This window comes from Alnus glutinosa, chromosome 1 (genome assembly GCF_958979055.1).
Source record: "Alnus glutinosa chromosome 1, dhAlnGlut1.1, whole genome shotgun sequence".
Taxonomy (NCBI): domain Eukaryota; kingdom Viridiplantae; phylum Streptophyta; class Magnoliopsida; order Fagales; family Betulaceae; genus Alnus; species Alnus glutinosa.
The window spans coordinates 44,658,085-44,676,022 of record NC_084886.1 but is presented as its reverse complement, the minus strand read 5'-3'; the positions used below and the strand labels follow the sequence as shown (position 1 = coordinate 44,676,022).

Below are 17,938 nucleotides of genomic sequence, written 5' to 3'. Positions count from 1 at the left end.
TACAATTGTTTTTTTAATATATATTTTTGTTTATTTATTTATATTTTTTTTAAAATTGACACGTGTCAAATTCTTATTGGGCAGGGGCGGAAGCAGGTGTAAGAGTGGGGGGACATTCATTTTGTGGACCTGTTACAAAACCCTGACCAATTATATGCAATCGGACTTTGTAGAGGAGATGTCAAGCCAAATGTTTGCCGTACGTACGTAGTTGCCTCAACCACTCCATAGATCTTCCTACACAACTTTGTCCCAGTTAGAAGGAAGCAATATATAGCATGGTACGAGTATTGCATGTTACGCCGCTACTCAAACGACAACATATTTGGCACCATGGAAAACCTTCATGCGTTCTGTATGTGAAACATGCAACAAGGCATCAGCCGACGTGGATCGGTTAAGACCTTTTTGAATAGCCTTAGAGGTTGAGCCGCAGCATGCGGTTCTCTCCATAAGTTTGCGGTAGGAAATGTGGCAGCCGCGAACTTCCAAACGATATATTCGCTTCTTCATTGCACATCTGATTTGTCCAAGCAAGATTGCAGCGATTGTTTGTTGTATTTGTCACGAACATTATTTCTTTTTTGTAGTATTTAAAATATATTACCGTTTCTCAAAATGTTTATGAGTTTTTATGAAGAAGAAAAATCAATTTTAATAATTTGGTTATAAAGTGTTTTGACAATTTATTTATTTTTTTCTTAAAGAATTATGACGGTTAGTCATAAAATCTCAAAATATAACCGTTGGGTGTTTACAAATCATTAAATCTTACTTTAACCGTTTGGTCATTAAGATGTATTAACATTTTAAACGGTTTTTTACTATTAATATTTTAAACGTTTTTTTTTTACCGTTGGTGATAAAAACTCTTGTCTTGGTCATTAAAGAGAAAGAAAAAACTGATGCTCATTTTTTCATATATATATTAAGTTCCCAATGAGTATTTGAGAACTTACTTTTTCTTTGGCTTCCAACATATTTTCCAGCGTGTAGTTTATTCCAAAGTGAATTTGTATTAAGCCAAGAAGCTATTTGTTATATTAATATTTTTTCTACAAGAAAAAATATTCTGAAGTCCCCCATCCACTTTGATCAAAGGGTTGTTTTATTTGATCTTCGTTCTTGGAAGTGTGTCCTTAACGAAGATAGATGCTATAGTCTAATCCTGGAAGGTTGCATGTCAAAAGATCCTATCACATCGAATTATACACTCCGGGAGGCACGAATCAACCTTTAAGGACAACGTTCTTCTTGCGTGATTCTATAGCATTGTGAGATATTTCCTTAATTTAATTTTAATCTCTTGTACATGTTGAGAAAGACATAATATCAGGATCCTTCATTAACATAATATCCGGCCATTCATTGACAAATATTGTATTAGTTGTATTTTATTTAGTTGCCTTTTGTATTTTGATTTCCTAGAATAGATCAGCGTGATAGTAGGAAATATCCTGTATAAGAGAGCCCCTTCTGTCTGGTCATGGCAGAAAACATGGGTTTTTTGCCCACCAATAACCAGTTGACACGTCAGCCAAAAAAAATTAAAACAAAAAAACAGAAATGCTCCTGCCGTATTGAATCGCTTCTCTTAGTTCTTTCTTCTTCTGTTCTTTTTCTTTCCTTTCACCGGGACACGACGAGGCAGAGGGAGAGAGTGGGTTCGAGAGGGGGGAGATCGGGAGAGTAAGATTAAGGGAGAGAGTGAAACAGAGAGAGAGAGGATTCGAACGACGGTGGGCCAGAGCCGGACGAGCAGGTCCAGTTGTGGGTCGTCGACCGGTGGCTGGAGGTGCGATTTTTGGTGGCCAGAACCGACTTCCGGCGAGGCAAGGACGGTCCGGTAGTTCCTGTGGAGCAGGGTTGGCGCCGATCGGAGCTGAGAACGCTGGAGATGCGCTGACTGGGTTTGAGAGGGGGAGATCGGGAGAGTGAGATCGGGGGAGAGAGTGAAACCGAGAGAGAGATGTTGTCGGAGAGAGAAAGAGAGATGCCGAGAGAGAGAGAGAGACGAACAGAGAGAGGATATCGGGGGAGAGAGTGAAACAGAGAGAGATGTTGTCGGAGAGAGAAAGAGAGATGCCGAGAGAGAGAGATGAACAGAGAGAGGATCCGATCGCCGGAGGAGCAGGAGGCGACATCCGGTTATGGGTCGTCGCTGTCGGAGAGAGAAAGAGAGATGCCGAGAAAGAGAGAGAGAGAGAGAGAGAGAGAGAGAGAGACGAACAGAGAGGATATCAGGGGAGAGAGTGAAACAGAGGGAGATGCTGTCGGAGAGAGAAAGAGAGATGTCGAGAGAGAGGGGACTGACTGGTTGCCGGAGAACTGACTTCCGGCGAGGCAGGGACGGTCCGGCAGGAGCTTTGCAGACTGAATAGTAATTGGAGGCTTTGGAGTTGATTTGAGAAAGGGTGGTTTTGCTTGTGTGTGTTTTGCATATTTTCATTTGGTGTAATATGTTGATGTGTCTGTTTTTTATTAGAGGGCATAAAGGGCTTGGTTTCTGCCAAGTCCTGACTGAAGTTATTCCCCCTGTATAAAGCTATGTCTCCTAATTCAATAGAAAGTAATTCAAGGCAATATTCTTTTCCATCTTTACATGGTATCAGAGCAGGGAACGATATCCTAGCTCTCTGTTTTTTTTTTCTTTGCCTTTGTTTGCCGTTTCCATCATCACCATGGCAAACGAGCAGTCTTCTAATGGAGGTGGAGTTGCTGCCAATCCTTTTTTTCTTCATCATTCTGATCATCCAGGAATGGTGCTTGTTTCCAAACCCCTTGATGGGGAAAATTATTCGACATGGTGTAGAGCCATGACGATTTCTTTGAATGCCAAATCCAAGTTAGGTTTCATAAATGGAACTAGCACAATGCCGTCTGCCACAACCAAACCAGACAATTATGTTGCGTGGAAAAAGTGCAACGATATGATTCTCTCCTGGATTCTTAATTCACTCACACAGGATCTTGCAGACAGTGTGATTTTTTCAACCACCGCCTAGGAGATATGGGAAGACCTTCGGGATCATTTTTCTCAAAGCAATGCTCCTCGCATTTTCCAGATTGAGAGGGACATTGCTTGCCTTGCTCAAGATCAGTTGATTGTTGCAGCTTACTACACAAGATTGAAGAAATTATGAGATGAATTGGGATCCTATAATGATACTGTTTGCTCCTGTGGGGCAGACCACAAAAGACGTAGGTTGATGCAATTTCTCATGGGACTTAATGAGTCCTACAGTGCAATCTGAGGACAGATTCTATTGATGAATCCACTCCCTGATGTTGCCAAGGCTTACTCTTCCATTGTACAAGAAGAAAAGCAGCGAAGCCTAGGTGCTGCACGTGAGACGACAGAAAACTCAGCCATGGTTGTCCAAAGGGCTGAACCGGTGGCTATGGCTATTCGACATGGACAAGGTTCTTCTTCTTCTCGTTCCAACTCATCTAATCGAAAGCCTTTGCATTGTTCTTATTGTGACCGTGACCATCATGTGTGAGAAACATGTTGGAAACTGAATGGGTATCTGCCAGAACACCCTAAACATGCATCAAACAAATCCAATCACAGAAGTACCTCTTTTAAGCGCAACCAAAGCCATCATTCTTCAGTCAACAATGTCCAGGAGGGTCCAGTTATTCAGGACGTGCCGTCGGTGTCAAATGGACTCTCTGATTTGCAACTCCAACAAATCCTATCTATCATACAAGGTAAAGGGACACCACAATCTGCCAATCCTAAGGCTAATGCTGCTGCTGCTTCTTCAAGTTTGTTATAGGCACTGTTGCACCTCCATCAATTAATTATTGATAGTGGTGCAACAGACCACATTACCTCATCTCCAAAATTGCTTGTCAACCAACGTAAGAACACCCTTTTACCACCAGTTACTATGCCAAGTGGAGAGCAGGCTCCAATTACATCTATTGGGAATTTACCTTTGAATTCAACTGTTACCTTAAAAAATGTGCTTGGTGTGCCAACTTTTAAGGCGGACTTAATGTCTGTGAGTAGAATTACGAAAGATCTCAATTGTTCAGTAACCTTCTTCCCTTATTGGTGTATTTTGCAGGACTTGAGGACGAAGACGACGATTGGTTTGGGTAAACAACGAGACGGACTTTATTACTTGGTTGCGTTAGCCTCAGAGAAGCCACAACATCCATCCGCAGCAACCATTTCTTGCCATTCACCCAGTTCACAGGTTACCTCCTCCACCGCCTTGTGGCATCGACTTTTGGGCCATTTGTCTTCCTCTAGATTAGATTTTATGGCAAAAAAATTGTTGAATTTCTCTTTCTAGTCTAATAATGCTTGTGATGTTTGTGCACTTGCAAAACAAAGTAGACTTCCATTTTCTATTAGTTCTATTTCATCTATTAGACCTTTTGAATTAATTCATTGTGACATTTGGGGCCCCTATAAAATTGCCTCTTTTTCTGGTGCGAAATATTTTTTGACTATTGTGGATGATTATTCTAGATTCACATGGGTTTTTTTTTATGCATCACAAAAGTGAAACACAACATTTGCTTTCCAATTTTTTCTCATTTTTTCACACCCAATTCCATGTTTCTATAGCCAATATTCGGGTTCATAATGGTGGCGAATTCTTTTCTATGCAAGATTTTTTTAAACAAAACGGGACCACTTATCAACATTCTTATGTCTATACCCCTCAACAAAATGTGGTTGTAGAGCGCAAGCACCGCCATATTCTTGAGTCAGCTCGTGCCTTTCATTTTCAAGCCCACCTTCCTTTACTTTTTTTGGGCAGAATGTGTTTCTACTGCCGTTCATATTATCAACTGTTTGCCCACACCACTCCTTTTTCATAAAACCCCTTTTGAACGGCTTTATGGCAAGCTCCCTTCTCATTCCCACCTTCGAGTTTTTGGGTGTCTTGCATATGCTACTACTGTGCACGTCCCCCATAAATTCGCCCCTCACGCCAAGCGTTGTATTTTTCTTGGCTATCCAGTTGGTCAAAAAGCTTACAAACTCTATGACCTTACAACCCATCAAATGTTCACTAGCCGGGATGTGGTTTTTCATGAAACCATTTTTCCCTATGAGTCCATTCCTTCCACTTTCTCAAAATCAACCCATGTCCTTCCTCTCCCTGTTTCTGATCACTATCCGGATCCTCCTCCCGTCCAACGTCCGTCACCCCCGGATACAATTTCTTCTCAGCCACCGCTTGCTGGTCCTCCTCCCGATCCCACTTTACGTCGTTCTCATCGCTCTCATAACCCTCCCACAGCTTTACGTGATTATGTCTGCAACCAAGTGACGTCTCCCAACCATTTGCCACATTTTTCATCAAGTCCACAACAAGGTACGCGATATCCACTTTGCAATTTTGTATCTTATCATCGTTATTCACCACAACATTACTCCTTTACTACTGCTGTCAATCAAGATATTGAGCCTCAATCTTACACCGAAGCAGCTTCTCATTCCCATTGGCAAGAAGCAATGCACTCTGAATTGGCCGCTTTGGAAGCCAACAACACTTGGTCTCTCACTCCTCTTCCTCCTGGAAAGACACCTATTGGTTGTCGTTGGGTTTATAAAATCAAAAGGCACTTGGATGGCACTATTGAGCATTTCAAAGCTCGTTTGGTTGCGAAAGGTTACACCCAGCTTGAAGGTATAGATTACCATGACACTTTTTCTCCCACTGCTAAAATGATTATTGTTCGTTGCTTATTGGCTTTAGCAGCTGCCCAAAATTGGTCTCTTTACCAACTTGATGTCCACAATGCATTTCTCCATCGTGATCTCCAAGAAGAAATTTATATGTCTCCACCTCCTGGTCTTCGGTGACAGGGGGAGAATCTAGTATGTCGCCTTCACAAGTCATTATATGGCTTAAAGCAAGCTTCTCGACAATGGTTTGCCAAATTCTCTACAGCTATCCAAGCTGCTGGATTTGTTCAATCCAAAGCAGATTACTCGTTATTCACATGTCGGAAAGGCAAATCTTTTACAGCTTTGTTGATATATGTTGATGACATTCTCATTACGGGTAACGATGATAATGCCATATTAGCTCTCAAGCAATTTCTGCATAGCCGTTTTTGGATTAAAGATTTGGGTAATTTGAAGTATTTTCTCGGCATTGAAGTTTCTCGATCAAAGAAAGGTATTTCCATCTCGCAACGAAAATATACTTTGGAAATTCTAAAAGATGGTGGACTCTTGGGTTCTAAACCCGTGAACTTTCCCATGGAGCAAAATATAAAACTCTCAGATTCAGGTGAATTGCTTAAAGATCCATCTCAATATAGGCGACTTGTTGGACGCCTAATTTATTTGACTATTACCCGACCAAATATCACCTATTCGGTCCATGTGCTAAGCAGATTCATGCATGCACCACGCAAACCACACATGGAAGCTGCCTTGCGTGTGTTGCGTTATTTGAAAAGCAGTCCAAGACAAGGTTTGTTTTTCCCTTCTCAGAATAATTTATCTTTGCAAGCCTTTTCTGATTCAGACTGGGCTGGTTGTCCAATATCTCGTAGATCCACTACGGGTTATTGCGTTTTTTTGGGATCTTCTCTTATTTCCTGGAGGACAAAAAGGCAGAAAACCGTATCTCTCTCTTCAGCAGAAGTCGAGTACAGAGCCATGACAGGTACATGCTGTGAATTATCCTGGCTACGCTCATTATTGACAGATTTGAGAATATTGCATCCAAAGCCAGCATTGTTATATTGTGATAACACAACCACCTTACATATAGCAGCCAATCCCGTTTTCCATGAAAGAACCAGACATATAAAAATGGATTGCCATTTTATTCGTGATAAAATACAAGATGGCTCGATTGTAACCAAACATGTTGCTTCAACAAATCAGCTTGCGGATGTCTTCACCAAGCCATTGGGAATGGAAGCTTTCTCGACTATGATACGCAAGTTGGGAGTTCTCGATATTCACTCTCCAACTTGAGGGGGAGTGTTGAGAAAGACATAATATCAGGATCCTTCATTAACATAATATCCAGCCATTCATTGACAAATATTGTATTAGTTGTATTTTATTTAGTTGCCTTTTGTATTTTGATTTCCTAGAATAGATCAGCGTGATAGTAGGAAATATCCTGTATAAAGCTATGTCTCCTAATTCAATAGAAAGTAATTCAAGGCAATATTCTTTTCCATCTTTACAGTACAATATTTATTTTATTATTATTATTGTTTCGGATCAATATGGTCTAGTATCAACAATAATTTTTCAACCAATTATTTGTTTAAAAATTATTTATTTAATTGTTAATTTTCAAATTGATATTATTTTATTTCAATAAGAACTTTGTGCACCATCCAAAATTATTTCTAACAATCTTAAAGGTTGAATTATGTTGATGGCTGCACAAATATTTTGATTAAAGTGATAACAATGGTATTTGAACTTGTGACAAGTCAAATACAATTGAAATTTGCGGTATGCAATTCGCATACAAGAAAGATGAAATCAATTAGTGGTTGAAAAGATGAAGACTCTGTTGTGAAAAAAAATTTATCTGATTTGTTTGTCAGAAGAAAAGCTTGATTTCATTTGTCGATATTGGAGGTGAAAATATTTTTGACAAAAAGAATTTTTGAATTATTTGAACTCAATTTGTATTATTTAATTTGCTTGTCAAATAATCATTTCGTATTAGGTCACGAATCTTGCAATAAAAGTTGAGACTTTTATAGATTTTTAGAACTTAGTCATTTCTATTTTGTTGTGCTGAGTTTGTTGGAGAACATTCACATCGATTAATAATAACAAATGTGAATGATTACTTATGTTGTAAAAGAAAAAAATAAACATTGCTAATTGTGTACAAAGAATACCATTTTGCTGAATATTCTTGTAGGTAAGCACATGTAAGAGAAAGAGATGTGGTGTGCACGTTCAATTGATCGGTTTTCATGATACTCAATTGGTGTGTGGTGACTTAGCCTATTTTGGAGGATCTTGGAGTAAAACCGTTGGCTCCACTGTGAGTTCTTAAACTATCTTTCATATGTCTTGATTTTTTTTAAGACATAATATATAATTTCATTTATTAAAATGATATATATATATCAAGTGATGAAGGTGCTCTTTGAATGAATTAAAGCTAATGAAAAATTATAATTATATGAATATTGTATCTGATAAGCGACATTTTTTTTATTGATCAATTTGAGAAAAAAAGAAAAGAAAATAAATAGCATCTAGCTAACACTTATATTAGCTATGGTATGCTAAATTAGAATGAATACTTTAAAAGTATTAGCTAATTAATTTTTCATCTATATCATTTAGCTTTCAATTTTCCTAACATGCTGATTAGGAATAAAATATATGTGATGATTGATGTTCCTATTAGAGCTCATTTAGCATCGGGAAAATTTATCATATCGTAAAATTGATCATAACAATGGCATATTTATAACAATGAGCTAATAATAGTTAATTATTACATGGTTGAGCCTAATACTTTGCATATTTACTGTGGCTTAAGTTAGAAAGATTTTTTTTCTTTCTTGGTAGAACTTGAAAAAATTGTTACAAGCAATAATAATTATTTAGTGAAGTTCCTTAGAAAATCACAAGTGGTGATTTTTATAAAAATAAAAAAAAATAAAAAAAAAATCAATGCTTCAGAAAATTCTCAATTGAGATAAAAGAAAGAAGAAAAAATAACAGATCATACTTAGAGAAAGATGGGCTCATGTAAGTCACATTTCTTAAAGCACTTGTGTGCTGTTAATGAATATTTGATTTCTTGTTCTTACTTGGGTTATTCATTAATATTTGATAGGATAGATTTATGCATGTAAATCTTGGCTACATTAAGTGAATGAAAATAAATTATGAATGCTACAATTGTTAGTTTTGGGCTATCCACCAATGTGTGGGGGAAGCCAATTTTTGGCTTGTTACATTCATAATAAAGTACTTCATAAGAAAATTAGTAAAACTTCTTATGAATTTTTTAGAAAGATATTAAGTCTATCTTGGAATACCTTAAAGTGTAGGGGTGTTTGGCAAAGATTATGTTGCATGAGCCTAAAATAAGGAAATTTGGTTCTAAAATTGGTTATTGTGATTTTATTGGTTTTGCTTGTAATAATTCATGCTATAGATTTCTTGTTATCAAGATTTATGTTTTAGATTACAATGTTTGAAAAAAAATGCTATTTTCTTCGAGAATGTGTTTCTTTTGAAAAATAAGAAAAAATTATTGCATGAATCTTCTGTTGCTTCTAATAAATTTGTTGATGATGTGCAAGAATTGAGAAGAAGCAAGCGAGCTACAAAATAAAGGAATTTTGGTAATAATTTTATTGCTTAAATTGTTGATAATAATCCAACATGTCATTGTGAAGCAATTAAATCTATTTGATGCATTTGTTTGGTTAGAGGATATAAATAATGAATTTGAATAAATTATGTCTAACCATATTTGAAACTTATTGAGTTACCTCCTTCAATAGAAAAGATTAAAAGGAAAAGAGAATTAGATGAAAACAAAAGATAAAATAAAATAGAACATTAAATGGAGAGATGAGGGTGTGTCGGCCATAAAGAGAGGAAGAGTTAAGTGGAAAGATAAGTAAAGGGAAAAGAAAAGAATTAAAAATAAAAGGAAATACAATTGCATGTGGGACAACCTGCGCCCACATGCGTAAAAGTAGAATGAAGGGCCAAATGGCCCTTCACTAATAAAAGGAAGAAAGGCTCCCGAGAGCCTTATTTCAAAAAATGGAGAGAGTTCCTCATTTCTCTTTCCTTAAGGTTTTTACACAAAATTCATGATCTACGAAGATCTAATGGTCCGATCTTCGATCCGTCTTCAGAAACATGATCCCTGCACTTGGATCTACGTTTCCACCGATCGTTTTGAGGTAAAACACTAAACTCATGATTTCGTAATTTTGGGTTAAATTAATTTAGAGTTTTTAAGTGTAAAACCTAGATTGTTAATTGGTGGATTAATTGTGGTTATAGTGATAATTAATCCCAAAGTAGCTATAGGTTTTGTAAAAAAAAAAAAAATAAGTATTTATGAATTAGGTTCTAATATTAGTAAAAATAAATAATTATGGGTATTTAGTTTAAATTGTATTTGTGAAGTTAACCCTAAGATTTTCTTATGGGTTAAGGTTATTTTAAATGTATTAATGATTTAAGTTAATAAGTTAGTAATTATTGTAAAAAGAGTAGAAAATGTAATTTTAGATTAATGTTAGTATAAAAGTGTTAGTGAAATCAATTGCAGGTTAATAATTAACATTATGAGTAAATAGTTAAATATTGATTTTAATATCTAACCCTTAATAAATACTTTGGGTTAGTATTGTTTGAGTTTTAGTTAGTGTTTAGGATTTATGGGTAGGCGTTTGGAACCCTTAAAATATTATAGTTTTTCCAACGGTTTAGCCTTGAGCGATTCAAGTGCTAATTAGGGTGTTAATTACTTAATGTGCTAAATAGTGCAATGTGTTATTTCACAGTGATACATTGCAAGGTGATGTCTAGGAGACCTAGGGCTTAATATCCGCGCAGCCAGGTGATATTTTACTCACTGAAAAATTATTATTGCTATTTTATTAAAATAGAAAAATATATGTGTTTTATAAATTTGAACCAACTGTATGTTGATTATCTGTTTTGGTTGATTTGAGTAGTTTCAACTATGTTCAAATAATATTAATGATGTTATGAAATGATGTATGGATGAAATGTGTAGAGTTATTTTTAAAGGATTTGAATGTGAGCTGCGGTTAGGATTTAAATTATGCAAAGTTGAATGATAATGTTTCATGTTAATTGGTTTATTGTATTTGAAGAAATCATGATTTGTAAAGAATAGGATAATAGAATTTGAATTGTAAAGCATAAAGCATAAAGCATGAGCATAAAAGGAACGAAAGGAATGAAAGGAATGGAAAGTTTTAAAGGAATGGAAAGACCATCATTAGCATGCATATCATTGTTTAAATTAAATGATGTTTTCATGATATAGAATATTGTAGTTTTGATGCTAGACGTATTAGTATGCCTAAGAGTTTTGATGGCAAAAGAGCTTATGTATACTGTTATCGTCTAGTTGCATAATTTTATAACATTGAGCTTGGACGAACAAGAATATTGTCATGGTTCGGTGTGAGTAATACAGCGTCCTAGGAGTAGGTAGATGAATTGTCGTAGCACGTTAGTAGGAAGTGCTTGGATACCCGAGTTTTACTCTAGTAACCGCATGGACAACTACGTGCTCGACATGAAGTTGTAATGCCCTAGGGTTCTGTGTTAACCATGTTCGGAAAATGATAGTAAGCTTGTACTAAAGAGCGAGATGGCATGTTTTGAGCTTAGTGTGCTTGGTTTTGATGTTATTGGTTGCGATATAGGTGTGGCTTGGGAGTAGGTAGATGGATTGACGTGTCACATCAGTAAGAAGTGCTTGGATATCAGAGTCTTACTCTAGTAACCGCATGGACAACTATGGGCTCGGCATGAAGTTGTAATGCCCTGAGGCACAGTGTTATCACAGTTAATAACGTTAGGCCTATGTGCATTTGAGCTACCAACATAAAAGTATTATTGTAGGTGGGTTTATACGTGGTTGCTTCCTAGCCAATGGAACTTCTACGTATAGGTCTAACTGCATAGTATGTTTTAAAGGTTTTCTGATAGTCGGTGTAGGCTATATCAGCTATGGGGGTTTTCAAACAAAATTCTATAAATTGGTAGCTGTTATAGTGTACGCGAGACTAAAAAGAAAAGTTGGTTCATTTGGAAAAACTCAGTTAGTTTAATATCACTGAGGTGGTGAACTCATCCCTTCACCTATACGGATGTGGCAAACCCCCACAACCGTATAGATGATGTCCATTTGACTGCAGGTACACCTGACTTAGAGGGGACCCCGTAGCTGCGTATTTGAGATATTACGATTGAAGCACACCGCGACAGTCGTATTGAGTTGGACTATGGAGTTCACTCTTTTGGGGTATTTTGTATATGGCTCTTTTGTATGGACCACATGTATATTTAGATGTGCTTTCCGTTATGTGATGCAACCTTATGATTATTCCGCTGTTAGATATTACTCTGAATATCAGGTACATGATATGGAGCATGTATGTATGTTGGCTGAGCGACACGTAGTCGTGCCACTGTGATGAACCTTTTATGTTTTATAAATATTTTATACAAAAAAAAAAATAAAAAAAATGGGTCGTCACAGCAGATGGTATCAGAGCAGTTAGCTCTAGGGTTGGCTAGGAAAAGCGGAAGGCGGAAGCTTAGGATTGGCCTTAGAGTCTAGGAATACAAAAGAGCCGTAGGATTTTAAAGCTTTAACACAGATAAGAAGAAACTTTATTGAAATTTTTGTGTGCATTGTATGTGTAAGTGATGCATTTAACTTATGTACAATGTTGTCTACGTGGCTTTTCTTGGTGCAGTCAAGAGAATGCCGCCAAGACGACGTAGAATTGTACAACGAGTCGAGGAAGAGGGATCTACATATGGGAGTGGTGGTCAGACCCCTCCACCTCCACCTCCACCCCCACCTCCTCCTCCGCCTTATCCACCCCAGATGCCTGATTTTAGGCAGTTCTGGGAAGCTGTTATGGCTGCTGCACCTAGGGCAGCTGAGCGAGCTCCAGCTGAGGGTAGTACTCCGGCCCTATTTCTCAGACTTCATCCCCCTGAGTTTCATGGAAATGAGGGGGCCATAGCTGCAGATGATTGGCTTACTTCTTACGAGGGGTTAGCCGAAACGGCTAAGTGTACCGACGAGCAGAAAGTGGAGTACGCCAGGCTTGTGTTCCGTAGCGAAGCACAACAGTGGTGGAAATCCAAGAAACTGCATCTTGTGACAGAATATGGACTGGGGGTTCCCATTCCGTGGGAACGCTTCAAGCAAGAGTTTAATGACCGTTTCTTCCCGCTCGCTCAAAGGCAACGATGTGCAAAGGACTTCCTAGAGCTTAAACAGGAGTCTATGTCGGTGGAGCAATATTCAGCAGAATTTATGAGATTATCAAGGTATGCTCCATATCTTATTCCTGATGAGGGGATCAAGGTTGAGAAGTTTCGGGGTGGCTTGGCGCCACGAATCCTGGAGCGAGTCATTTTTGTAAAGGTGGCTGATTATTCTGAGATGGTGCATGTTGCCACCATGGCTGAGATAGGGATTAAGGCCGCAGCAGCAGATTACATGAGTAGGAAACGGTCCATGTCTGCAGGGACTTCTTTTATGCCACCCTTCAAGAAGCAAGCTACAAGTGGTAATGCAGGATCCCAAGGAAGAAATAGCACTTATACGAGTCAGGGTAGTGGCAACCTTCAAAGTTGCGGCCAGTGCGGGAAGCCACATTTGGGTGAGTGTCGATATGGGTCAGGTGTATGTTACAAGTGTGGCAGGCCTGGCCACTTTGCTCGAGAATGCACCCAAGCAAGTGGAAGCAGAGGACGGGGGTCTCAGGCTAGCATCAATCAGCCCAAGCCTACAGTTCCAGCCCGGGTTTATGCTATCACCCCGGAGAACGTCCTAGCTGAGGACAATGCCATGGATGTAGTTACAGGTATGATCCCTTTGTTTGGTAGAGTTGCTTGTGCATTGTTTGATCCGGGTGCTTCGCACTCGTTTATCTCCTCATCATATGTGAAGTTATGTAGAGTGAGCACCGAACCCTTAGAACATAATGTATGTGTGGCCACTCCTGTTGGCGACGTTGTCACTTGTAAGAAGTATGTAGGCAATTGTCCTATTGCTATCAAGGGGAGAGTCTTACCGGCGAAATTAGCGGTATTTGGCATGATGGGCTTTGATGTCATTTTGGGAATGGACTGGCTATCAAAGTACAATGCTAACATGGATTGCCGTAGGAAGGAGATTACTTTTCGACCCCATGACATGGAAGAGTTCACATATTGTGGGTCTAAAGTGCGGTCTTCTCCGCCACTACTCTCTGCCATTCAAGCTGTCAAGAATGTTAAGGATGGAGCACAGGCTTACTTGGCGTATGTACAAGTTAAACCAGAGACTAAGGCAAAGTTGGAAGAGATTCCGGTAGTATGTCACTATTCGGATGTTTTCTCTGAAATCACGGGTTTGCCACCGGACCGCGAGGTTGAGTTCTCTATTGACTTAGTGCCGGGAACTCAGCCTATTCACAAGGCACCCTACCGAATGGCCCCAACAGAGTTAAGGGAGTTGAAAGAGCAGCTTCAAGAGTTGCTTGATCGGGGCTTCATCCGCCCAAGTGTATCACCATGGGGAGCGCCAGTGTTATTTGTGAAGAAAAAGGATGGATCTTTGCGGATGTGTATAGACTACCGGGAGTTGAATAGGGTTACTATAAAAAATAAGTACCCCTTACCAAGGATCGATGACTTATTTGATCAACTCAAGGGAGCCTCAATATTTTCAAAAATAGACCTTCTTTCGGGATACCACCAGTTAAAGGTGAGAGAAGAAGATATTCCCAAGACGGCGATCCGAACAAGATATGGACATTTTGAATTTTTGGTGATGCCTTTCGGATTGACTAATGCTCCTTCGGTGTTTATGGATTTGATGAATCGGGTGTTCCATGAATACTTAGATTCTTTTGTGGTGGTATTTATTGATGACATATTGATTTATTCGACCAATCGTGTGGAGCATGAAAAACACTTGAAGATTGTGTTGGAGAAGCTGCATGAAAAGAAATTATTTGCCAAATTCAAGAAGTGTGAGTTTTGGCTTGAAGAAGTAGCATTTTTGGGCCATGTGGTAAGCAAGAATGGCCTAGCTGTTGATCCAGCCAAAGTACAAGTAGTTGTAGAATGGGAAAGGCCAACTAGTGTACGGGAAATTCGTAGTTTCTTGGGCTTAGCAGGGTATTACATAAGGTTTATTGAGGGGTTTTCTTCACTGTCAGGGCCACTTACTGCTCTTACAAGGAAGAATGCCCCATTTATATGGAGTGAGAAATGTGAAGCCAGTTTTCAGGAGTTGAAGCGTAGATTGGTTACTGCACCAGTGTTGACCTTGCCTATGGAGTCAGTTGGGTATGTGGTTTATACGGATGCATCGAAGAAGGGCTTGGGGTGTGTTCTTATGCAACAAGGTCGGGTTGTGGCCTATGCTTCAAGACAGTTGAAAGAGCATGAAAAGAATTACCCCACTCATGACTTAGAGTTGGCAGCAGTGGTCTATGCGTTGAAAATATGGAGACATTATCTCTATGAGAGAAGTGCGAAATTCACACGGATCACCAAAGCCTCAAATACTTTTTCACACAGAGGGACTTAAATATGAGGCAAAGGAGATGGCTTGAAGTCTTGAAGGACTATGATAGCAAGGTGTTTTACCATCCAGCTAAAGGTAATGTAGTAGCTGACGCATTGAGTAGGAAGTATCAAGAAGAAGAAACTGATACAGAAGAAATTATGAGAGAGCTATCCCAACAGTTCGCCCTTGTGCAGATTGATGAAGTGATGACAGGTGGACCTCCTATTATGGCGGCATTTGTAGTGGAGCCTATGAGTATTGAAAGAATCAGAATGGCACAAGAAAGCGACCCTGTGTTGCAAGATCTCAGGGTTAGGGCCAGGCAAGGAGAGGTAAATGGGTTCTATCTCACTGAAAATGGGACTTTGAAGACCAGTAGTGGAAAAACAGTCATCCCTTGTGATACCGAGTTGAGGAGAGATATCCTGGATGAAGCGCACCAGACACGCTACACTGTCCACCCAGGCAATAACAAGATGTATCAAGACTTGAAGAAGAGATTTTGGTGGCGTGGCATGAAGAAGGATATTGCAGAGTATGTTGCACAGTGTCATTCTTGCCAGCTTGTTAAAGCTGAACATCAGAAGCCAGCAGGGCTACTTAAACCACTTGAAGTGCCTATGTGGAAGTGGGATCAGATTTCTATGGATTTTGTAGTGGGCCTTCCAAGAACACCAAGTGGACATGATGCTATATGGGTTATTGTTGACAGGTTGACAAAGAGTGCCCATTTCCTTCCCATCAAGATCACTGACTCGATGGAAAGGTTAGCAGATTTATATGTGCGGGAGATTGTGAGGCTACATGGAGTACCTATCTCCATTGTGTCAGACCGTGACCCACGGTTCACTTCGAGGTTTTGGGAGAAATTACAAAGTGCTATGGGAACAAAGTTGAACTTTAGCACGGCTTACCATCCGCAAACTGACGGCCAATCGGAGAGAACCATTCAAACTCTCGAGGATATGCTTAGGTTGTGTGTATTGGATTTCAAAGAAAGCTGGATACGTCATTTTCCTTTAGTTGAATTTGCCTATAACAATAGTTTCCAGGCAACCATTGGCATGGCACCTTATGAGGCGTTGTATGGGCGCAAATGTCGATCGCCTCTGTATTGGGATGATGTTGGTGAGAGACAGTTATTGGGGCCAGAATTAGTGCAGGTAATGAAAGAAAAGATAGCATTGATCCAGAAGCGCATGCTTACCGCGCAAAGTCGACAGAAAAGCTATGCGGATAAGCGACGTCGTGAGTTAAAATTTGCAGTTGGGGACCTTGTGTATCTTAAGGTGTCACCAATGCGGAATGTATTCCGTTTTGGCAACAAGAGCAAGCTTAGTCCAAGGTATGTTGGGCCATTCAAGGTGTTGAAGCAAATAGGTTCCTTGGCATACAAGATCGAAATGCCTCCTACTTTGGTAGGCATTCACGATGTTTTTCACGTCTCTCAATTGCGGAAGTGTATTCACGATCCATCTCAGGCGATAAATCATGAGCCTCTTGATATTCAGCCTAACTTGACATATGAGGAGTTGCCCGTACAAATTTTAGATCGCAAGGAACAACAATTGAGGACAAAGACAATTCCACTTGTGAAAGTTTTATGGAGGAATCACGGAGTTGAGGAAGCTTCATGGGAACTTGAACAGCAGATGCGGGATAAATACCCCCACTTATTTGAGTAAACCCAGGAACGATTTTTTTTTGTTTTTTTTTTTTGGTACATATCGATTAAGTGTTAGATCCTCGATTGAAGTGCATGTTTGCATGATCGTATGGCGGTCTAAGGTCCAAATTTCGAGGACGAAATTTTTATAAGGAGGGGAGGATGTGATGTCCTAGAAAATATTTAATGGGTTTATTGGATAAAAATAAAAATAGGTCTACTTGGTGTGGTAAAACAAAACAAAATGTTTTATTTTGATCCTATAGACTAGTAATTATAGCCAAGAAAATAAAATGCAAGAGAACATTTTAAAGGTCTAAAAGAATTAGGTTCAAAGAAAAGAAGTTATAAAACAAAATTTAAAAAAAAAAAAAAAAAACAATGAAATAGAAATACGTATATATATATATATATATATATATATATATATATATATATATATATATGGCTGTACGGCCAGTTGCATGAAATGGCCGAATGGCCATTTCATGAACTGAAGGGCATTCGGCCCTTCAGTTTAGAAAAAATATATATATATATATATATATATTAATGAGTGGGGCGACTTGCGCCCCACATGGAAAAAACAATAAGTGAAAGGCCAAATGGCCCTTCACGTGATACAAAGGCCAAATGGCCTTTCATTAAAAAAAAAAAAAAAAAAAAAAAAAAAAAAAAAAAAAAAAAAAAAAAAAGTCAAGGATTCAAGCAAGTGGTCCACGTTAAAAGAAAAATGAGAAGTTTTAGATAACTAAAAGACAAAAATAAAAAAAATGTTAGAAAAGATTAAAAGGAAAAGAGAATTAGATGAAAACAAAAGATAAAATAAAATAGAACATTAAATGGAGAGATGAGTGTGTGTCGACCATAAAGAGAGGAAGAGTTAAGTGGAAAGATAAGTGAAGGGAAAAGAAAAGAATTAAAAATAAAAGGAAATACAATTGCATGTGGGACAACCTGCGCCCCACATGCGTAAAAGTAGAATGAA

General features: G+C 38.7%; 1 long non-coding RNA gene across 1 annotated transcript; it reads left to right on the top strand.

The window, feature by feature from the left end:
- The first annotated feature begins 9,767 nt into the window (after positions 1-9,767).
- On the top strand, positions 9,768-12,279 carry LOC133852031 (uncharacterized). The gene is made up of 3 exons (XR_009895885.1): positions 9,768-9,900; positions 10,510-10,565; positions 11,881-12,279. It is a non-coding gene; the product is annotated as an uncharacterized LOC133852031 (long non-coding RNA).
- The last annotated feature ends 5,659 nt before the right edge of the window (positions 12,280-17,938 follow it).